This window comes from Myotis daubentonii, chromosome 3 (genome assembly GCF_963259705.1).
Source record: "Myotis daubentonii chromosome 3, mMyoDau2.1, whole genome shotgun sequence".
Classification (NCBI taxonomy): domain Eukaryota; kingdom Metazoa; phylum Chordata; class Mammalia; order Chiroptera; family Vespertilionidae; genus Myotis; species Myotis daubentonii.
Genome location: NC_081842.1, coordinates 122597289 through 122622888, shown reverse-complemented (window position 1 = coordinate 122622888; position 25600 = coordinate 122597289).

Below are 25600 nucleotides of genomic sequence, written 5' to 3'. Positions count from 1 at the left end.
TCAATTGGTTCCTTACACTTTTAGGGGCAGAATCTTTCATCATGATCTCTGGCCTATAGATATCAGATACATACTGCTTTCCAAAGATGCTGGTGCTCCCTTGTCAGCTGAATACCTTTGTCAAGGGAGTGTCCTCCAGGCTCTGTTGGGAAAGGGAGTGAAAAAGGAAAGGAACCTGATTAGAAGGTAGTTAGTCAAGTTGTATCTAATAGAGTCCATTTCAACTTCACATTTTCTTGGGCCATTAGGAAGTTTCCCGTACTTGAGGCTCCCTGACTTTAGGTCACTATTGCATCCAGGCTTCAATTCGCCAACATAGTAGACTCAAGCCAACACATTAAATTCCAAATCAAGCCAACACATCAAATTCCAAATCATGTATACACCAATGGCAATATATACAGTCAAATCAACCCTTATATTTAATTTCTATTGGTCTAGCAGCCTTATAATACATTCCTATATATGCTCCTCAGCCACCAGCAGATAAAAATTGGCAAGATCTTGCAACTCTTTTGGCCAATAGCCTACCTCCTCCAAAAAATAGGTATTGTGTTCCTCCATCTGGGTTCTGCTGGAATTTAATTCTCCTATTGGCCTGGAGGCTGTTACCACTGGTAGGGGCTTACAGCTGAAAAGAACCAGCATCCTATTATTAGCCATTTCCCAGGTGCATGCATGAGGGCATTTCTATATTAGGAAGGGGTTGCCTGACGGGAAGAGTTCAGGGCATTTGGAGGTTTAAATTTCTTAGCATCTTCTTTGCCCAAATGGCTTCATTCCTTATTTCAGGGTTCCACTCATTCCCCACCAGTGCCATCAGCTTAGAGTAATAGCCAAAGGGCAGTACATTTATTGTGCTGCAACTCTATAACCCATATATCAGGCTTCAGGATTTGTATCTCAACCATGATTCTGTATGACTACAGAATGTGTGAAATTCCCACAAAGCTGTCGATTTTTCTAACTATCTGAGCATATTCTGAGTAAATAACCACAATTTTTAATTTCTCCTTTTATCCTTAAACATTTTCTGACCTTAGAATCCTTTTTATCACCGTTGTAGCCATAGCCAAAGGGCCATAGCCACTTGATCTCCCTATTGCTAGTCCTCCATCTACACTTGATCTCATGCCACCATTGGAGACTATTTGAGTAATTATGGTATACTCCATGCTACAAATTACCACAGTCTCATTCCCTCAAAAAAGTGATTGCTCTAGTATATAAGCAATCCAATGCCAGAATTCTATTTTGAAGATTTGTTTTCTGGGGCCATTTCTGGTACCAATTATGCTGTTAGATGTACAGATGTTATACTTAAATGTTGTAATTGAGAAGAATTTAATAAAAAAACATTTCAAAATATCTGAGCAAAAAATAGAGTATATAAATTATAGGTACATAATTAATAAATAGATTATAGATGATGCTGATGATGATAGATGATAAATAGATAGATAGATAGATGATAGGTAGATAGATAGATAGATAGATAGATAGATAGATAGATAGATAGATAGAATACAGGTAATAAATAGATAATTGATAGATGATAGATATATACAGATGTATGTACATATATACATGCATGTATACATATATAAGTTGAAAAATACATATATAGATAGACAGATGATAGATGGATAGATGATAGATATAGATATAGATAGATGATGATGATGATGATGATAGATGGATAGATAGATAATAAGAGGTACATAGATAGATGATATAGATAGATGATGATAGACGATAGATGATAGATAGATATAGATGACATGGGAGGAGGGTTTCACGGAAATCTTTTAGGGACAATGAAGTATTTCATTTCAATAATTCAACAGGCCTGAAGGAGCAAGACCTGTTACTGGAAGGTAGAGAGGGTAGCTATATGGAGGGAGCCTCATAGAAAGATGGCTTTAACAGAGTAATGCAGCCAAACAATGTGATTCCAAATGGAGCCAGAGAAAAAACAGCCAACCTCACTCATCTCCTGGTGCCTTTGCAAGCAATCTCACTGACACAGAGCACATGGATTACCTTCCTGGAGACAGGACAGAGGGGAGAAGGGTGGGAAAGGGTCCATGAAGATACTTAGCATATTGTCAAATCAAAACCTCCCCTTGCCAGGTCACGATGGTGGGTGGGGCCAGGCCCACTACTATCACTGATGCTTTCCTCTTACTCCAGGTCACTTTTCTCTTGTCATGACACTTACAATCCTTAAATACCCCAACAAAGACAGCCTGAAGGGAATTCAGTACTCTCATAATTGTCATCATACATAAACTTGTCCTGTTAGTGAAGCTATGTTTTACCTCTTTTATGTTGTTTCCCTAGAGCTACCATCACTGTCAGTGACTGGATCACCTTAACAATACATGTGTGTTTCTGAAGCCACTAATGCTGATGACTCCATGCATGTTTTATATTGTAGAAGAGTGTAAGAAAAAATAGTACTCCCTATGTGGTGCTTACCTCTGCAGGAGGGTTAATCAGTTTCATCTCTGTAGGAATGGAAATATTCTGTGCCTTTGAAATAGTCATATAGTGTTTTCAAAGTTAACAAGATCAAATAGAGTATAAAGCATTTTATTTAGAAAAGAAAAACCTGATAGAAAAGAGCTCAATCAAATAAGAACAATGCCCTTATTTTTCCAGTAGGAAACATATCTTTAGAAATTCCAGTACTATATTCCCTTTAAAAATCTTCCAAATGAAGGTAAAATTTTGTTGTGAATAAGTTGGTTTCAAAAAGCCCTAGCCAGTGTTGCTCAGTGGTTTGAGTATTGGCCTGCACACTGGAGATTCCTGGGCTCGATTCCTGATCAAGGTCACATACGTGGGTTGCAGGTCTGATCCAAATGTGGGAGACAACCAATCAATGTGTCACTGTCACATTAATGTTTCTCTCTCACACTTTCTCTCTCTCTCTCTCTCTCTCTCTCTCTCTCTCTCCCTCCCTCCCTCCCTCCCCGACCCCCCACCCAACCCCTCCCTTCCACTCTCTAAAATCAATGAAAAATATATCCTCACTCCTTGGGTGAGGTTTTTTTTTTAAAAAAGTCATATTCTGGGAAGTTAAGTATTCTGCCTCTATTAGAGTTAAGAAGTAGGTGAAAAATGTTTGGTCACCAGGAAGTACAGAATGATGGAGATTTTTGTCAACTAGAAAAGGAAGCAGAAAGTTTAGAAAAATCAAATGGCTGAAATGAAATATGCCTCAAAGAAATATTTGCCTTACTCAATCGGAAAATCAAAAGCCATATAGCATTATGGTCAATTCTGGGTATAATTGTGAAGTGAGCAAAGTTAATATTTGATCATTTTATTTGTGTTCTTTCTCTATTTGCTATCAAACCTACCTTGGCATCATAGATACTGTGTTTCCTTCTTCCTATCACCTTTCCCTCATCATCCTCTTTCTTCCCTTTTCTTTTTCCCCTCTTCTTTTCACATGGGCTGCCCTATCCAATTACTTTTACACTCCATTTAAATGTTAATTTCAAGAATCAATAATGTATCTAAGCAATTCCCTTGATGGTAAAAATCACTAACAAGACTTACTATGTTATTATAACTTTGAGAACTGTTACCATTTCACACATGACAATGACTTCATAAAAATTTAGATCAAAGTGATATAATTATCAAATTTTAGGGAATAGTAAGTGTGATAGTATGTTTCTGTGCCTGAAGATGGGTCGCAAACATTCTAGTCAACAAAGCACAGCGTATATCCAGTGCCTACTGTACACTAGGCACTTTAATAAAATTTAAAAAAGAGAAATTAACAAACTCAGTTCACTGGGAAAGCTCTCAAAAAAGCAATTTCCTTATACATGAAATAGGTATAAACCAATTTATCAGTAAATCATTTTAAATATTCAAAAGACACATATTTATAGATCTACTTAAACATTCATAGAACATAGAGATGAAAGAAAAGGTTTGACACTATTTTATCATTCTATGTAAAGCTGGTATCAAAACTCGACAAGAATAGCACAAAAAAGAAAATAATGAGACTTTGCCTATGCCTGCCCGGAGCCGGCAGTTCTACATGCACCCACCATCCACTGAGACCCACCGACGGAGAAGACATGGGCAGAGCCATGTTAGCCAGGCTACAACTGGGGCTGCTGCTTCAGGCACTGCTCCTACTCACCCATAATTATTCAAATTAAACAACTGCTATAACATGTGCAAGTAACCCCTCCCAAAATACCTGTACTACCCAAAGTCCAGCGAATGTCATCACCAGGGCAAATGGTGGTGATCTGCAGTCAACAGCCAGTGTCTTGGTGATCTCATTGGCTCTTCTATATCCCTACTGTTCAAAGACTCAGTGCAATTTCCATTAAAATACCAATAGCATATTTCACAGACCTAGAAAAAACTCTAAAAAATCATACGGAATTAAAAAAAAAAACCCAAATAGTTGCAGCAATCCTGAGAAAAAAAACAAAATAGGAGGGATCACAATACCAGATATCAAGCTGTATTACGAAGCCACTGTTCTCAAAACTGCCTGGTACTGGCACCAAAAAAAAAGGCATATAGACCAATGGAATAAAAGAGAGAACTCAGAAATCAACCCAATCCATGATGCTCAATTAATATTTGACAAAGGAAGCAAGAGCATACAATGGAGTCAAGACAGTCTCTTTCAATAAACGGTGCTGGGAAAATTGGATGGATAAATGCAAAAAAATGAAACTAGGCCACCAACTTACACCATACACAAAAATAAATTCAAAATAGATAAAGGAATTAAACATAAGACGGGAAACCATAAATAAGCCAGTCAGAGAAAGATAAATATCACATGATCTCACTCATATGTTGTATATAATGAGCAACATAAACTGATAAACAAAAATAGATCCAGAGACAAATGGCAGGGAAGGGAGGATTAGAAATCAACCAAAGGACTTGTATGCATGCATATTGGCATAACCAATGGACACAGACACTGGGGCAGTTGGGTCCCGCCCTTAGGTGTGGGACTGGCTAGGGAGGTGGGTCAGTTGGGGAAAAAGGAGACATTTGTAAAACTTTAAACAATAATAAAAAAATAATAAAATGAAATAAAGTTTAAAAAATGACCATAAAGCTAAATCTACAAGTTTGAGCAAAACCAAGGGGGGGGGGGGAGAAAGAAATGAAAAGAAAAGAAAAGAAAAGAAAAGAAAAGAAAAGAAAAGAAAAGAAAAGAAAAGAAAAGAAAAGAAAAGAAAAGAAAAGCAGTTAGTTGCCTACAAGGGAGCTCCCAAGGACTGTCAGCTGATTTCTCAACAGAAACTTTGCAGACCAGAAAGGAGTGGCAAGTAATATTCAAAGTGATGAATAGCAAGGACCTACAAGCAAGATTACTTTACCCAGCAAAGCTATCATTTAGAATTGAAGGTCAGATAAAGAGCTTCAAGGACAAGAAAAAGCTAAAAGACTACATCACCATCAAAGCAGTATAACTTGAAATGTCTTCTTGGAGGAGAAAAAGAAGAAGAAGAAGAAGAAGAAGAAGAAGAAGAAGAAGAAGAAGAAGAAGAAGAAGAAGAAGAAGAAGAAGAAGAAGAAGAAGAAGAAGAGGAGGAGGAGGAGGAGGAGGAGGAGGAGGAGGAGGAGGAGGAGGAGGAGGAGGAGGAGGAGGAGGAGGAGGAGGAGGAGAAAAAAGATAAAAATATGAATAATAAAATGGCAATAAATACATATCTATCAACAACTGAATCTAAAAATCAAAATAAACAAACAAGGAATCTATCACTCAAAATAAATTCATGAATAAAATAGCACCAGATGCATGGAAACATAGAACAGACTGATGAATCTCAAAGCAGGGGTTGGGGGGTGAGGAAGGAAGAGATTAACCAAAGAACTTATATGCATACTAGTGGCCCAGTGCACAAAATTCATGCATGGGGGGGGGATGTCCCTCAGCCTGGCCTGCACCCTCTCCAATCTGGGACCCCATAGGGGATGTCCGACTGATGGCAATCGGACATCCCTCTCGCAATTCAGGACCACTGGTTCCTAATCACTCACCTGCCTGATCGCCCCAAACCACTCTGCCTGCTGGCCTGATCAACCCCAACTGCCACCCCTTCTGGACTGAGCACCCCTAACTACCTGCCCCTGTCGGACTGATTCCCCCCAATTGCCCCCCCCCCCGCATTGGCCTGATCGCCCCTAACTGCCTCTGCCTTGACCCTGCCACCATGGCTTTGTCCAGAAGGATGTCCAGAAGATCTCCAGAAGGTCTCCCAGTCTAATTAGCATATTACTCTTTTATTAGTATAGATAGAGGCCTTGTGCATGGGTGGGGGCTGGCTGGTCTGCCCTGAAAGGGGTCCCAGATCAGGGTGGGGGTCCCCTTGGGGGGCAGGGCTGGCCTGGGCGAGGGGCTGAGGGCTGTTTGCAAGCTGGCCATGCCCCCTTTGGGGTGAGGGTCCCCCCTGGGGGGTGTGGCCGGCCTGGGTGAGGGGCTGGGGGCCATTTGGGGGCAGTTTGCAGGCCGGCCAAGCCCCAGGCTTTGTCTGGAAGGTCTCTGAAGGTCTCCTGGTCAAATTAGCATATTACTCTTTTATTAGTATAGATATGCATTTCCTAGCGACACAGACAATAGAGTGGTGAAGGCATGGGGCAGGATAGGCACAGGGTGGAGGGGGACAATATGGGGTTAAAGGGGGACATCTGTAATACTCTCAACAATGCAGCTTTTAAATAAATACAAAGTAACTAAATAAATAAATAGAAAAGATCTCTTGAGCCATCAGGAAAAAAAATATTAAAGTCTTCTAAGAAAATGCTATGCAGCAGGCCTCACCTTTTTCCATAGTCAAATTTAACATTAGGAGTGTGAAAATCATATCTGTAATATTCTCAAGAACATAAAAAGATAGTCCAAGAATTTTACAGTTAACTGTACTCTCATGGAGAAAAATATGACAAAATTTCATAAACACACAAGAACTCAGTTCCCATGATATACTAGTAAAAAAAATCATTAAAAGATGAACTTTAGCCAAAAAATAGTGGTGAGCACTATATATATCAAACTGGACAATTAGGATTAAGCTGAATATGAGTTGAATACAGTAAATTTTATAAATATTGTCAATGTAGAAATAATACTACAAAATGTATTAAAAATGAAAGAAGGTACAAAAAAGTATAAATATACTGATTTTATCTTTAACACTAACTATAAAATTATGCCACTTGAAACTGATGAATTAATAAAGGCATAAGTATATTTAATGGTATAAAAATAGCATTCAGAAGACTAAAATTGAATGGTGGAGAATGAGAAGATGAGAAGCTAAAATATATTAAATATAATATTTTATACAAGTTTGGGCAATATCAGAATAAAATGGTATTCAAACTCATAAGACTACATGAGATCCCTAAGAGAATAAGTTTTGATTGAAAATGTAAAAGAGCCAAAGTCTGAGCCCTGGATAATACATGGAACCAGCAAAGAAGAGTGTAAATGAATGACCAGAAGATAGAAGAAAACTGGGAAAGATTGATTTCTTGGAATCCAAATGTAAAAGTACATCAAAGATTTATTGAAGTAATCAATTACTGATAGATCAAATAAAATCAGAACTTAGAATTCATAAATGGAGAGGTCATTATTATCCTTGGAAAGAACAGTTTTTGTGGAATAAAGATGTTACTAAACTTTTCTCTGTCTACATATTATAAAATAGAAATAATAATAGCATCTACTTTAAAGATAGTATATTGAGGATTGAGTGCACAAATAGGTGAACAATAGCACCTAGCACTTAATGACCAGTCAATAGATATTTTTATTGCACAGCATGATTTTATTCATAAAAGAAGGTAAACTTAACAACCTCCAAACTGCCCAGCAGTTTGTGTGTGTCTGTGTACATAAAAATGTATGTGTATGGATACACATAAAACTATTAAGATAATCTCTGAGATGGTAAGAGTGACTTGGAGTGGAAAACAAAGATCAAGAGTAAAAGAAATATATCATATGTAGTTCCTTATTGAGGCCTTTGCCCTAAGAATGTGTTTGTGCTTATTATTTGTATGATTTTTTCCTAATGAAAAATTTACAGAGGGTAATATCCTCAACTTAATAAAGATCACCTATTTAAACATCAACAATTAACATCAGACTTAATGGTGAGAAACTAGATATTTTTTCTCCTAACAAGCAAGGGTATCCCTTTAACCACTGTTATTGAACATTGTACTGGCAGTCCTAACTAATGCAATAAGATAAGAAAACAAAGGTTTATAAGTTAGGAAGGAAGAAATATAACTGTCCTCTTAATAATATCATCATCTATGTAGAATATCCCAAAGAATTAATAAAAAAAACTTCTTGAAATTAATAATCATTTACATTAAGGATTTGGGATAAAAAGTTAATATACAAATTGCAATTTTCCAGGAATGAACTATTGGAATTTGATATTTAAAACATATAATTTACTTTTGCACCCAAAAAAAAGCATGTTAGGTATAAACCTAATAAAATGTGCACAAGTTTTTACAAGAAAAACTACAAAACTCTGATAAAAGAAATCAAAGAAAATCTAAATAAATGGAGAGATAGCATTTGCTAATGAATAGGAAGACTTATACTAAGAGGTTAGTAGTCCCAATTAAAAGCATAAAAAAGCCAAGGAGACACAAAATGGCAGCCAAGAGGAGAGACATGTCCCAAGCCTGATTCCAGAGCAGATAGAAGGAGCATCTAAATAAGATAACATCCACCTGGAATTGGCAAAGTGGACACACCTGGGAAGGGCATAGGAAGCCTGTAGAATGGTAGGATCAGGGATCTGGGCTGGAAAGAGTTATGAGACGTCCAAGCCTAGAGGGTCAGAAGGAAGCCCATGGCACCAAGTCCACATCCCCTGGGGACAGACGTAACATATGACTGTGGAAAGGAAGTCCACAGGGCTGTGGTGGCAGGATTTTCTAGATCTAAATCCACATCCATGAGAGGCTGAGCCCAGAACTCCCAAGCCACACAGTGCCAGGGAGAGAGAAACTAGCAATGACACAGTTGTTTCCTCTCTTTTTGGTCTTTGCTTTTATTCGATAAACCCAGTTCATAGGACCTTTCAAATACACTCACCTGTGGCTGTGGTGCAGGTGGAGGTGCAGACTTGTGGAGTCTGGAGAGAGGCTGTGGAGAAGAGTAGGTCAGGAAGAGGTGACTAGGAGTCAGGCACTGGGACATTCCTGACACTCCAGACTAAGCAGCCAATTTCTCCTGAAGAGCTAGCCCCTCCCAGAAATCTCCAACAACCAATACAGCCACACCCAGACTACAGCCTGAATATTAAAAAATACAGAAAAAACCTGAATAGCCCCCAAGAGCCCTCAGGGACTGGGTTGAAGAGAGGCCATTCAGTCCTGGAAAGTGATACAGCAACCTCCCTAAATATATTCCTGTTAGAAAAAGCCACTTGAGAGATTAATATTGACAACAGGCAAATAGGCTAAGTGGGTAGATTGGTTCTGCCTGCTGGAATTCAAGGAAGTGGAAATAGACTCAAACAGAGGAATGGTGGATTGCTTGGAATTTCAACATGGTGCTGACTACATAACAGGAAACTGAGAAGTGACAGACATTGCAGAAGAGTGGGATCTTAAACAAGCCCTCATGGGGCATTAAAACTCAGCTGAAACAAACAACACTTCACTTTTTTTATTATTATTTATTTATTTATTTAATCTTATTTTTTAAAAAATATTTTTCTCCTTATTTCCATTGTTTTTTTTGTTTCTTTATTTTTTTACATTATTTTTTCTTCATTCTATTTTTATTTTTTATGTTGTTTTATTTTATCTTATTTTTTATTTTATTTTTTCTCTTCTTTTTCTTTTTTCTTCATATCCACTCATCCTCTTTCTACCTCCACTACACTGAACAGAGACCCTCCCCATATTCATTCAATTCCTTAACCTTAATTTCTGTATATAAGCTCTGCCTCTACAGATTCTTCCCCCACCCTCATTTCTGAGTGTTTGTTGTTTGCATTTTTTGGTTTACCTGTTTTTTTCTGTGGTGTTTTCTCCCCATATGTAGATTTTTTAGTCCTTTTCCTTCTTTTACTTATCTCTCTTACCATTGTTTCTTTCCTCGATATTATTTTTGCTCTCTTTCACTCTCCCCTAATTATTTTTTCTATGGTGGTCACTTATACTGGGGTTATTGGGGTCATGAGTACATTTGTGTCTTATTCCCTTTGTATCATGTTTGTCAAGTTGTATTTTGTGCTGTTTGGTCAGCACAAAACCAGGTACCCTGAGAGGAGACTCCATTCATGAATGGGACAAGAACATTCAAGACCCAACTACACCAAGAGAACTCAAATAGCCCAAGCATGGGGCATCCCTAGATTATCTCACCCAGAAGACCTGAGAGACTGCACCACTGGGTCCCACAAAAAATCTATATGAGACAAAAAAAATATCTGGGAGGCATAGCAGTTTGATCTAATTCGTAGAAACAAACACAAAGGAACAGCAAAAATGGGAAGACAAAAAAACAACTTCCATTCAAAAGAAAAGGAATCACCAGAAAAAGAAATAAATGAAATCAATATGAGCAATTTGTCAGAGAACAAATTCAGAGCAATGGTTATAAGGACACTGAAAAGGATGGAAGACAAATTCAACAACATGTGCAAGAATCAAGAGGAAATGAAGGAGAACCAAGAAGAAATGAAGAATGACATAGCAACAATAAAGAACACAATGAAAGTTTCAACAGTAGATTAGCAGAAGCTGAGGATCACATCAGTGAGTTAGAAGACAAGGTAGAAAAAAACACTCAAACAGAGCAGCAACTGGAAATGAAACTTAAAAAGCAGGAGTAGTGCCCTAGCCAGTTTTCTCAGTGGATAGAGCATCGACCTGTGGACTGAAGGGTGACAGGTTTGATTCCGGTCAAGGGCACATGCCTGGGTTGGGGGTTAGGTCTCTGATAGGGGGCGTGCAGTAGGCAGCCGATAAATGGCTCTCATCATTGATGTTTCTATCTCTCTCCCTCTCCCTTCCTCTCTGAAAGCAATAAAAATATATTTATAATAATAATTTTTAAAAAGCAGGTGGAGAGCCTAAGGAAGCTTTGGGGCAACACAAAATGAAACAAAACAACATTCGCATAATAGGGGTTCCAGAAGGAGAGGAATTGGGGCAATGAATAGAAAACCTGTTTGAAGAAATAATAACAGAAAACTTCACTGACGTAGAGAAGAAAAAGCCACACAAGTCCAAGAAGCACATAGAATCCCAACAAGATGAACCCAGAAAGACTGACACCAAGATACATCATAATTAAATTGGCAAACATCAATGACAAAGTAAGTATCTTAAAGGCTGCTGGAGACTTTGCTGACTGATGATAGAAGGTTAAGAAGGGTCCTTAAGATGAAACATGGTAGCAGAGTAGGAGAATGCTGCATGGACATGCTCCCAGGAACAAGCTGGAATTACAAATGAAATATGGAAAGGCTTCCTGAATAATCAATGGAAAAGTCACAGGAGAGAACCCTGATACACAAAGACCAAAGGTGGAGAACACATAGAGACTGGTAGGTTGGGCAGAGGCACAGAAGGGCTGTCCAGGCACGCAGAGACAGCAACTGAAGTCCCAGAGACATGTCTCAGTTGTGGAGGTTTGGGGGTGCCACTGAGAACTCTGGTATCTAATCCTGAAGCTGGGCTTCCCAGCACAGAGCACCAAACTGAGGAGGGTACCCACATAACATCTAGCTGTGAAAAGCAGTGGAGTGCTATCTTCCAGGAAGTGGCAGCTGAAAGTTTGGGCACCCTCTTAAAGGATCAATGCATAAAAATTCCCTGTGGAGCCACCCAACTTGTGCTCTAGCAGAAGGAGGGTGAAGTTGACTAGAGCTATGAAAGCAAAACCCAGGACAGGGGACTGGGGGATAGAGCTGAGAAGGCAGACACCCAAGTTTCCTGGGCTGAGTCATTCCCTCAGACAGCAGAGGACATATTTCCACATAGATATCTGCCTTGCCTGGGGGTAAGACAGTCAACACACCCTATTGGAAAACACCTTGCCCTGAGGCCACTTAAGAGATTAAAATAACAATTAGCCTCCAGGTAGAAGCAACCACCCCACCCTGTTGAAAAAAATCTCACCACAGTCTGAGATAAAGAATGATATAACACAAATAAAGAAGACATTGGAAGGAATACACAGCAGATTAAGGGGAAGCTGAGGATTGAACCAGTGAATTAGAAGAAAGAGTTGAAAATATCCCTCAATCAGAGAACCAAAAAGAAAAAAACAATTAAAAAACAGGAGGACAGCTTAAGGGAGGTGTGGGACAATGTGAAACATAACAATATTACAATAGCAGGTGTGCCAGAAGAGGCAGAAAGGGAGAAAAGAATAGAGAAGGTGTTTGAAGAAATAATGGTAGGAAACTTCCCAAATCTGGTAAAGGAAAAAGTCACACAGGTTCAGGAGTCACAGAGAAACCCAAATAAGAAGAACCCAAACAGACCCATGCCAGACACATTATAATTAAAATGCCAAAAATTAAAGACAAAAAGAGAATCTTAAAAGCAGCAAGAGAAAAGAAAACTGTTACCCACAAGGGAGTTCTCATAAGGCTGACACCTGATTTCTCATCAGAAATTCTACAGGCCAGAAGGGAATGAATGGCATTAAGAACTCAAGGTAATGAAAAGGAAGGATCAGAGACCAAGATTACTATATCCAGCAAGGCTATCATTCAAAATAGACAGTCAAATAAAGAGCTACCCAGACAAAAAAAAACAAAACACAAAAACAAACAACTCAAGGAGTTCAGCACCACCAAGCCAGCATTACAAGAAATGCTAAAGGAACTGCTGTAAGGGATTACTGAGGAGAAGAAACCTAGCCATACAGAATTAAAATGGCTATACATAAGTACCTTTCAATAATAATCCTAAATGTAAATGGATTAAATGCCCAATCAAAAGGTGTAGGGTAGCTGAATAGATACAAAAACATGACCCAACTATGTGATGTCAACAAGAGACCCACTTCAAAACAAAAGACACACACAGGATGAAAATGAAATAATGGGGAAAAAATTTTCCATGCAAATGGAAAAGAAAAACAAAGCTGGAGTAGCAATACTCGCATCTGACAAAATAGACTTTAAAAGCATCATGCTAAGCGAAATAATCCATTTGGAGAATGATAAATATCATATGATCTCACTCATTTGTGGAATATAATGAACAACATAAAGTGATAAACAAAATCAGAAATGAAAGAGGTGAAATAACAACTGACCCCAAAGACATAAAAAGGATTGTAAAAAAAAAAAAAAATACTACAAACAACTCTACTCCAACAAACAGGACAACCTTTATGAAATTGGCATATTCCTAGAAAAATAAAAGCTCTAAAACTCAATCAGGAAGAATAAAAAAATTTGAATAGGCTGATACCTACTGATGAAATTGAAACAGTGATCAAAACCTTCCACCAAACAAAAGCCCTGGACCAGACAGTTACAAAGGCAGTTTTCTAAAACATTTAAAGAAGAACTAAAACCTACCCTAATCAAACTTTTACAAAAAATTCAAGAGGAAGGTAGACTTCCAAGATTTTTCTATGAAGCCAGCATTACCCTAATACCAAAACCAGATAAAGACACTACAAAGAAAGAGAACTATAGGCCAACATCCCTGATGAACACATATCCTAAAATCCTCAACAAAATTCTAGCAAATCAGATCCAGCATTACATTGGAAAAATCATACACCATGACCAAGTGGGATTTATTCCAGAGATTCAAAGCTGGTACAATATCCACAAATCAGTAAACATGATACATCACATAAACAAATTAAGAGACAAAAATCACATAATCATATCAATTGATGCAGAAAAGGCATTTGACAAAACCCAACATCCTTTCTTAATAAAAACTCTTAGCAAGTTGGGAATAGAATGATCATACCTCAACATATAAAAGCCATATATGACAAACCTACAGTCAACATCATACTCAAGGGGCAAAAACTAAACCATTTCTCCTCAGAACAGGAATAAGACAGGAATGCCCACTGTCACCACTCCTGTTTGACATAGTACTGCAAGTGCTAGTCATAGTGATCAGACAAGAAGAAATAAAAAGCATTCAAATTGGAAAAGAAGAAGTAAAATTGTCATTATTCACAGATGACATGATATTGTACATATTAGCAGAAAACTCTAAATACTCCATCAAAAACTACTAGAACTAATAAATGAATTCAGCAATGTAGCAGGATACAAAATTAGCACCCAGAAATCTATCGCATTTTTTATACACCAATAATGAATTCACAGAGACAGAATCTAAAAAAACAATCCCATTTACCATTGCAACAAAAAAAATTAAGATACCTAGGAATAAATTTAACCAAGGAGGTAAAGACCTGTACTCAGAAAACTACAGGATGCTGGGGAAAAAAAAAAGTAGATGACATAAAGAGATGAAAGAGCCCTGACCGATTTGGCTCAGTGGATAGAGCTTTGGCCTGTGGACTCAAGGGTCCCAGGTTCGATTCCAGTCAAGGGTATGTGCCTTGGTTGCGGGCACATGCCCAGTGGGGAGTGTGCAGGAGGTAGCTGATTGATGTTTCTCTCTCATTGATGTTTCTAACTCTCTGTCTCTCTCCATTCCTCTCTGTAAAAAATCAATAAAATATATTTTTAAAAAAAGAGATGAAAGAACCTACCATGTTCATGGATTGGTAGAATCAACATCATTAAAATGTCCATAGTATACAAGGCAATCTATAAATTCAATGCAAACCCCATTAAAATAGCAATGGCACACTTCAAAGACCTAGAACAAACTCTCCAAAAATTCATATGGAATAAAAAAAAGGTCAGATACATGCAAAAAAATTAAACTAGATCACTAACTTACACCATACACAAAAATAAACTCAAAATGGATAAAGGACTTAAATGTAAGATGAGAGACAATGAAAATCTTAGAAGACTCCATAGGCAGCAAAATATCAGACATATGTCATAGCAATATTTTTACCAATACAGCTCCTAGGGCAATGAAAACAAAAGAGAAAATAAAGAAATGGGATTACATCAAAATAAAAATAGAAAGCTTCTGTACAGCAAAGGAAACCATCAACAAAACAACAAGAAAGCCCACTGCATGGGAGAACATATTTGCCAATGTTATCTCAGATAAGGGTTTAGTCTCCAAAATTTATAGGAAACTCATACAAAAGGAAGATAAATAATCCAATCAAAAAATGGGCAAAGGACCTAAAAAGACACTTTTTAAAAGAGGACATAAAGAAGGCCATGAGACATGTGAAAATATGCTCAAAGTCACTAATCATCCGAGAGATGCAGATCAAAACAATGATGAGGTACCATTTCACATCTGTCAGAATGGCTATCATCAATAAATCAACAAATGACAAATGCTGGTGAGGATGTGGAGAAAAAGGAATCCTCTTGAACTGTGGGTGGGAATGCAGACTGGTGCAGCCACTGTGGAAAACAGTATGGAGTTTCCTCAAAAAATTAAAAATAGAACTTCCATTTGAGTCAGTAATCCCACTTCTAGGAATATATCCCAAGAAAACAGAAACACCAATCAGAAAGGATATATGCACCCCTATGTTCATAGCAGCACAATTTATAGTAGCTAAGATTTGGAAACAGCCTAAGTGCCCATTAATAGATGAGTGGAATAAAAAACTGTGGTACATCTACACAATGGAATACTATGCTGTGAAAAAGAAGGAACTTTTACCATTTGCAACATCATGGATGTAACTGGAGAGCATTATGCTAAGGGAAATAAGCCAGTCAGGGAAAGATAAATATCACATGCTCTCACTCATTTGTGAATAAAATGAACAACATAAACTGATGAACAAAAATAGTTCCAGAGACATAGAAGCATCAAACAAACTGTTCAACCTATGAGGGAAGGCGGGGGGTAGGGAGGTGGTGATGGTGGAGGTAACAGATCAACCAAAGGACTTGTATGCATGCATATGAGCCTAACCAATGGACACAGACAGTAGCGGGGTGAGGGCATGTGCTAGAGGGTGGGAGCAGCCGGGGAGAGATCAATGAGGGAAAAGGGAGATTTATGTAATACTTTAAACAATAAAGAATTTAAATTATTTTGCAGAGACAGAGAAGCAGAGATCAGACTGTTAGACCTCAGAGGGAAAGAAGGGGAGGGTGGGGGAAAGGGGGAGAGATCAACCAAAGGACTTGTATGCATGCATATAAGCCCAACCAATGGACATAGACAACAGGGGGGTGAGAAGATGAGCGAGGGGGGGCAGGGGTTGGGAGTTAATGGGGGGATGAGCACACATATGTAATACCTTAATCAATAAAGAAATTAAATATTGAAAAAATTATTTTATGGTCATTGAAAGTCTATTCTGAAGTTTATATTCAAAGGCAAAATACCCAAAATAGTCAACACAATACTGAAGAGGAACAAAGTTGGAGGACTGACAATGCTCAACTGCAAGACTTACTATAAAGCTACAGTAATCAACACTATATTAGTGGAAGAATAGACAAATAGTAAATGAAACAGGCTAGAGATCCCAGAAATAGACCTACACAAATATAATCAATGATCTTAGACAAAGAAGCAAGGCTACGCAATACAGGAAGGATAATCTTTTCAACTATGGTGCTAAAAAAAACTGGACTTCCACATGCAAAAAATATATATAGACAGGCTTTACCTCTTTCATAATAATTAACTAAAAATGACTCTTAGACCTAAATATAAAATACTAAACTAGGAAACTCTTAGAGAAGTTAACATAAGAAAAAAAATCTAAGTAACCATGGGTTTGGCAATGAGTTCTCAAGTACAATACCAAAAGCACAACCTTGAAAAATATTAAATATAAACTTTTGTTTGGCAAAAGGTAGGATGAGAAGACAAACCACAGACTGGAAGAAATTTTTTTGAAACACACATCTGATTAAAAAAAAACTGGTATCCAAAAAATACAAAGTTCTCTTAAAACTCAACAATAATAAATCAAACTCAGAAGCAGAGAGAACAGTGGTATCTTGCTGATGGGAGTAGGGGGTAGAGCTGGAGAGATGTTGGTCAAAGTATATAAAGTTATAATTATGTAGGATGAGTAAAGCTAGAGATATAATGTACAGACATGATGACTATATATAGTAATATTATATTAGTACTATAGAAATATGCTAAGAAAGTAGATTTCAGGTGAACTCATCAAACATGTAAAAAAAAAATTGATAGTGCCCAGCCAGTGTTGCTCAGTGGTTGAGCATCAACCTATGAACCAGGAGGTCACAGTTTGATTCCTGGTCAGGGTACATGCCCTGGTTGTGGGCTTGATCCCCAGTAGGGGGCATGCAGGAAGCAGCCAATTAATGATTCTCATCATTGATGTTTCTTTCTCTTTCTCTCTCTCTCTCTCTCTCTCTCCTTTCCTCTCTCTGAAATCAATAAAAACATTTTAAATGGTAGATATGTGAGGAGATAATGTGTTAATAAGCTTGATTGTAGTAATCATTTCACTATGTATGTTATATCAAATCATGGTATACACCTTAAATATATTCAGTTTTATCATACAAATAAATGAAAAAAAATGAATTTAAAAAGAAAATAAACTATTCAGTTACAAAATGACCAATGACACCTCATGACCAAAGAAAATATACAAATGACAAATAAACTTATAAGAAGATAATCAACATCATATGTGATTAAGAAATTGCAAATGAAAATATCAGTGATACCAATACACATAATTAGAATAGTAACAATGATTTATATTATTAACTTGTAGAATAAACAGGATTTGCTCTTTGATGTTTCAGAAAAGCATGAATTTTGTCAGACGGCTAGGAGAAGTGTATTTTTTGTGTACAAAAATACATTTTAAACTAAACTAAAAACAGACTAACCAATAAGACCACTGAAAAAATAAGGAAAAGGCAATGAGACAAAGACCTGCATGAATATTTAAACAGAGGAAATCAAATACTTTAACATCAATATCTAACTTTCTCATATTCCTGTTAAATATAATCAATGCCCCATTCCTCAACCACCACTAGCATAATGAAAATATTTTACAAGAAGAAATGATATTAATTTCTTATATATATTTTCAGTTTTATTGATATATAAATAATTAACTACACATCAGTGTATAAATTGAAGACGTACAGCATAATGGTTTGACTTACATATATTATGAAATGATTATTGCAATAAGGTTGGTTAGCATTTATCATCTCATACAGATGCAATAAAAATAAAACACAGGAAGATTTTTCTTTGTAGCAAGAACCCTTAGGCTCTACTCTCTTAATAACTTTCATACATATTGTCAGCAAATGATTGTCAGTGCCAATTTAACACCAACAGGAATCTCCAATTTGGTATTCAGTGAAGAAGGGAATTTTATTAGCACAAACAGCTCAATTGTAATACAGCATGGCTGTGAAAGCAAGGTTCCTCTCTAACTAGATCGCTCTGCTCTGCTCTGCTCCAGACAGGGAAATGTAGTCCAGCCTTTGGTGGAAAGGGAAAGTATGGCCTATGATCCAGGGTGGAGGGCTGACATATAGTCAGGAGTCTCCATCCCTCAGACCTGATCAGTTTGTCCTCATGCAAATGAGGACCCCAAATCCTCAGTTTTATTGCTCCAAAAAGCACTATCCTGATTGGTCAGAATGGAGTTGCTCTACTTGATTGGTGAAGATGCTGATGGGGGATAGAGCTGCACAACTCTGATGGGATGGATAAGTCTCAGTTCTATTGGCTGAAATACAATTCTAGGAACTCCTTTATAGGGGTTGGCTCAGATGGCAGGAACACAGGGCAGACTGGTAGTTCAGTACAGGCTTCTTCCTGGAGTTCAGTTTGCATGCGAGGCGGCTGTGTGGAAATGGCTACTCAGCTCTGAATTTTTTATTTTCAGCTCAGTTGGCCACCAGGGGCCCTACTTCGTAGGTATTGCCTTTCTCAGGTCCACAATATCACACAGCAGTGTTAACTACAGTTATGCTCTACATTACATCCCTAGCACTGATTGATCTTATAACTGGAAGTTGGTACCTTTTGACCACCTTCTTCCAATTTACCTGCCCCACCCCGCCTTTGGGGACCACAAATATGATCCCTTTTATTGTGAGTTTTGAGGTTTGGTTGTGCGGGTTTGTTTTTTTTAATACTTTACCTATAATTGATGTTATACATATATAGGGTGTCTCAAAACATTTGTACACACTTTAACAGCTGATAGCTCAATTGATGTTTCTTTCTTTTCAACCAGACTACACTTTAAACAAAGTAAATTCATCCTAAAATGCTACTGGAAATTTGAAAATGCAGATGAAGTACAAATTATAAAGTGCATTTATAATTATTCAAAATTTGTGTGTCCCCCAGAAAATGTATACAGACAGTCCTCGCTTTACATCATTTTGTGGTTATGTCGCCATCTCCCATTTATTTATAAAAAAAAAAAAGTTCTGTGATTTCGACGTATGTACATATGTGCTTTATGTTTGTTTGTTTTTATTTATCACAAATAAAGGTCAGGAATTGTTATCTTTCTTTTAATTTTTTTTTTACTGTTTCACTTCATTACTGCCGTGTATGTGCTCCAGGTGAGTGACGTAGGTGCTTATGTAGGTGGGTTCCAACTTACGGCAAAAATCGCGTTACATCCCGCAGTAGGAATGGATCTCCAATGTAACCCAAGGACTTACTGTATACATTTTAACAGCTGATAACTCAATTTTTACTCCTTTTCAGGTTTATCTGATTTAACATTATGGGTGAAGCCATACTAAGCTTTGAACGAAGAATATTTATCTACTAAACTTTTTTATGGGGATACATAAAAGATAAATTTTCTAGTACAAAACTGGCAAGAATTGATGATTTGGGGGTACACAAATATCAAATGAAATGAGTCTTGATGTTTGCAATTTCATTGCTTTGCACTATCAGCAGTGCCTGGACCAGAATTTCCATCAATTTGAGAAAACAGGTATTGACCAAAAAAGTTATTCATTTCTGTAGATTCTTTTAATTTTTGAAAATGAGCTGTATGTTAATAAACACTGACTTTATAATCATTCAAAGTGTGTATACATTTTGGGGGGGTACCCTACATTTGTTTTTCTCTGTCTGACTTATTTTACTTAGCATAATATCCTTAAGGTCAATATATGTTGTCCCAAGTGGCATGGCAGGATCACCTTATTTTTTAATGCTTAATAAAATTCCATTATATATACCCCAATGTCTTTACCCATTTATCTGTCAATGGGCATTTAGGTTGTTTCCATGTCTTGGCTATTGTAAATAATGCTGTTATGAACATGAAAGCGTAGCTATCTTTTCAAGTTAGTGTTTTTACTTTCTTTAGATATATTCCCAGAATTGGATCATATGGTATTCATACATTTAACTATTTTAAGGATTCTCCGTATTGTTTCTTTACTGGCTGTAACAGTTTACAGTACCACAACAGTGCACTGGGATTCTCTTTACTCCACATCCTTGCCAGGATTTGTTATTGCTTGTCATTCTGATAATACCCATCCTAATAGGCATGCTCACCTCTCTTCTTAATAAAAATCCAATGTGGAATTATTGAAAGCAATGGTTCTCAACCTGGGAGCTCTAAAAATGTCCAGGTCAATGAAATCAGAATCCTTGGATAATTTTGAATTTAGTTTACTTAAGAGCTAAATTCTCTATAAGTGGAAGTGCAGTTCTCCTATTTCATATTTTTCACAAGCCTGCCTTTGACATAATAATTATAACAATAATAATAGCTACTACTTGTATAGCACTTACTATGTGGTGGAAGCTACAATAAATCATTAGCTTCTTCATGCATAACAATTTTGTCTTGATCTTTAAGAAGGTAAAGTCCACTCAACTGGGTTAAATTTAAATTAGAGGACAAAATTAAATATTTTGTTCACACAATAAAAGAAGATGCACCTGAATAAAAGACTGTCTATTTTTATTTCTACTAGTGAAGAAACCTAAGTTATGAAGAACTTAAATATATGATGAAATTATTTAAAGTGACCTTTCATTCCACAATAGCAGAACACTTATAGCTAATCTTGACACACCTTTAAGTAGTCTTTATCATACATTCCCCCCTCCTTATTTGTATCCTAGAGCTAAGCAAACTCACAATGGATAACTTTAGCCAAAACCCCACATCATCTTAAAACCACACTCAGCACTCCTCCTTATCTTCAAAGTAGTCCAACTGGACAAGGCATAGATAAAAGCTGGATTATTCTCCCAGGATTCATAGAGATATGGATAAAAAGCTAACTTGTACACTTGCCCAAAAAAGTTAATCAAAATTTCCATTAAGCAGCTTTGTTCTTTCCCTCAAAGATCCTTTTCCTTGCCAACTAACTCAAGTCTCCTCTTCTATTCTCCTACTAGAGGCCCGGTGCACAAAATTCGTGCATGGGGGGACAGGGGTCCCCTCAGCCCAGTCTGCACCTTCTCACAATCTGGGACCACTGGCTCTTAACTGCTCACCTGCCTGCCTGCCTGATCACCCCTACTGGCCCCCCTTCCAGCCTGATCATCCCTAACCACTTCTGCCTGTCGGCCTAGTCACCCCCAACTGCCCCCCCTACCAGCATGGTTGCCCCTTACTGCCCCCCCCCTGCTGGCCTGGTTGCCCCTCACTGCCCCCTCTGCCAGTCTGGTAGCCTGGTAGCCCCACACAGCCCGCTGCTCAGTCATTTGGTCATCCCTCACTAACCCCTTGCCAGCCTTGTTGCCCCACCTAGCCTGTTTAGTTGTCTATTCAGTCATCCATTCGGTTGTCATGGCCCTTGGCTCTTTATATATATATATACATAAGACCTGTAAAAACTCCTACTGAACACACATATTAAGCTAATAACCTACTCAGAAGAACAAAAACACAACAGATAGCTTTATGGTAACAATCTATTTTTCCCTTGAGCAGTCCCTTTAGGAATCTCATCTCCCAAGACAAGCAGCCTATGAAAGTGTACCACCAATAAATACAAGGCCTAGTTCTACCTTCTTAGAAGACTTTTTCCCATTCAATGTCTATATAATTGTGTGTTTTTTCCCCAAATGGTTTTTATAGAAATCATATAACAAGATACTCATTGCAACTCTGAATCTACAGTTCTGAAGGTACAAAAAAAAAAAGTTGAAGTTTGCCTCCACTTACAGGTGGAGAAACAAGAGCATTGAAAGAATAGATTATTTGTTTAATTTCTCAAAGCTAATGGCAAAATTTAGACCATAATCCCAGACCTTTGACTTATAGCCCAGCTTTCTTCCCACTGAAGACCTCTGCCTCCCAGTAAGAACCAACCTTTCTACTTGAATTAGGTCCTTAATCTTCATTTTCTCATCCATAAACTATACCTACACCTTACCCTTGAAAACTCAAGTGGCTTCTATGAAGATGCACATTATAAATGTGCACATCTTTGTATTTCTTAGAAGAAATGTATATAATTCATACAAGGTGCTGGTCTAACAAAATCCAAGTTTTGAACTCTGATATATGTGAATGACTGATGTCATACATTTCAAGGGAAATGTAGCCCAATATTGTCTAAGTCAGGCATGTAAATTAACTTGGCCATAAACATTTTTAAAAGAGGGAGGATTTGGCAAATATATTAAAATGTGAAACAACATAAGTATTTCAGGCTGTTGATGCTATTCACTGCAATTCTGTGTGTTATTGTTATGACATTGACAAGCATGAGAAGGACTAGTGACTCCTGTGGGCTGGTAGATTTTTTTAACCTATTCATAGCATTATTCATATTAATTTCTCTCAAACTGTACCAGCACAGAGAAGAGGAGGAGATTGAAAATATCAACTGAGATAAAGTAGGTAATCCAGTCTCAAATCTCCTTCCTCGAAGTGTTTTGCCTGTCTGTATAATGCAACAAATAGAAGTGAAGGTGTAGCCATTAAATCATTTTTCTTTACAATATGTCTGATTATACTATGCTAACAGGATGATGACATCTTAAAACATGGCTAACAACTGGTGAATTGAATGGCATTAATTTCATTTCCAGAAATCTAAAGTTGATGATTTTTTTGTGTTTTTTTTTAATACAGAAAACATACTTGATATATATTTGTCTGGTAGGGGCATAAGATTGGCATAAAGGTAAACAAATAGAAAATTGTTCACAGCAATAAATTTGCCCGGTGGCTTTTCATTCCAAAACTTTAAAAATTAGAGACTGTTCACCAGATGTTGTAGAAAAAAAAGTTTTTGTTTTGTTTTTTACTCATTTAACTACTAAATTGTTAAAAGGTCCACTCTGGTAAGTCCTCTCTTAGCTGAAAATATCTGTGTCTTATTAAATGTTTATTGAATAGTGTAATTATATTGCTTTTGCTGTTAAATGATATTGACATTTTGAATAAAGATTTTTATTCGGTCAAGATGAAATGTGAACATCTGGCAGTAACCTTATGCATAACATTGAAACAAACAAACAAAAATTTGTCCAGTGTGTACTTTTTTCTTTTTTCTCTTTCCCAGGTTCTCTGTACTATATATGACTCACATCAGAATATACTTAAATGTTAAAAATAAATCCCTAGCAAACTGGTGGCTGCTGGAGTTGGGATCAATTTAACCATAAAATAACTGTTTGTCAAACAATGAGGCAGCTACTCAGTTCATTTTGTGTCATTGTGATAGTAAAAAAAAACAAAAAACAAAAAAAAACATTAAAAATACACAGAATATAATGGTCATTTATTATAACATTTTCAGAAGCTTAATCTTCTTGATAAGTTTATTGGGAGTCCAAAACTCCACAATTAGATAAAGGAATTAATTTCCAGATGGTATTGTGAGTTTACTATTGGCTTTTTTCCTTTACACAGAATGTTTCAGTTTAAGAATCTCTTCAGCCTGGGTGGTGTGGCTCAGTGGTTGAGTGTTGACCTATGACCCAGGAGGTCATGGTTCAATTCCCAGTCAGGGCACATGCCTGGGTTTTGGGCTTGATCCCCAGTAGGGGGTGTGCAAGATGCAGCTGATCAATGATTCTCTCTCATCATTGATGTATGTGTCTATCTTTCTCTCTCCATTCCCCTCTGAAATCAATTTTTATAAAATTAATAAAAAGTGAATCTCTTCCTTTTATCTGTTATATGACTGACCGTCCTCCACAGAGTGGCTAAAATTGTGCGACAGGAAGAGGATCACCAGAGTGATTAGCTCACTGTATTCCCAGCACATTTCTATCTTCCCATTCCCATTTCCCACTGTGTAATGAAGGATGACAGAAACTTGGCTCTCCTGTATCCTGAGAACTCTTTACTAATTTAAAAGCATATTTTGATTTATATGGAATAAAGAAGGTCATATAGCCCTGAGTGTTTCACAAGGAATTTTCAAGGCAAATTCTTTTTTCTTTTAGATTTCCTTGTCAAAAAATAGATTTAGACATCAGAGTAAGTCAAATATAATCAAATGCAAATGTCTAACACCAGCTGTATCTACACAGCAAAGCAACAGTGACAAGTCAATTCCCTTAATCTAAGCCCAAGTCCAAATGCATTCATTCATCTAAAATATCTAGATTGGTTTTCAAGAATATCCCCAGTTGGCCAATTTCTCAGCATCCTGTTTGTATTAATTACGTAAAAACATATTCCCATACATCCATGGCATAAAAAATAATGTAACCAAACCATCTGGTGCCTGGTCTTCTGCTCATCCACACAACGGCTTTTTATAGTGTGCTAGGATGACCCTAAGTAAATGGAAAAATCCAAATTCTATAGTCCCAGAACAAATCCTTGATCTGAATTGACGCTACTGGCTATTAAAATAGCCTTGAATATAGTAGGCCTGGAAATGTAAAGAGCATTGATAAAGACATCCAAGTTGAGGAAAAGCATATGTACGGTGTTGAAAACCATACCAGTATATTTGGTGAAAAATGAGTAGGTTTATGTAGTCAAAGTAAGAGGTATCAGGTAGAAGGGACAAATATTAAAGAGAACAACATGCACAACAGCTTAAATTAACCTGTCATATGAATATAATTACAGGAAGGTTGCATTTGCACAGCTGGAATATAAATTATGGATATATCAATGGAGGAAATATTTAATTAGCATAATGCATTTAGGTGGGCAGGAGTCATGTAATTGAGTCACCAGGCATGTGAAGATGTTTGAATTTAATACAAGAGACAATGGTATTTTTTACAAGAATGTACTATGATCAGCTTTGTGTTTTAAAAAGATCACTCTATGACTTTATAAAGGACTAGTGGCTCGGTGCACATATTCATGCACATTGAAAGGAAATTAATTAGAAAAAATATTTTAATATCACTATTTGCCCTTTATAACAGAAGTGTCAGAGATGAAAGAAAATTAGTATGATTTATATGAAATTAACACACCAGTATTAATTTATTAATAAATAAACAAAAACAACATGATATAATAACAAACAAAACATATATAACAACAAAGACA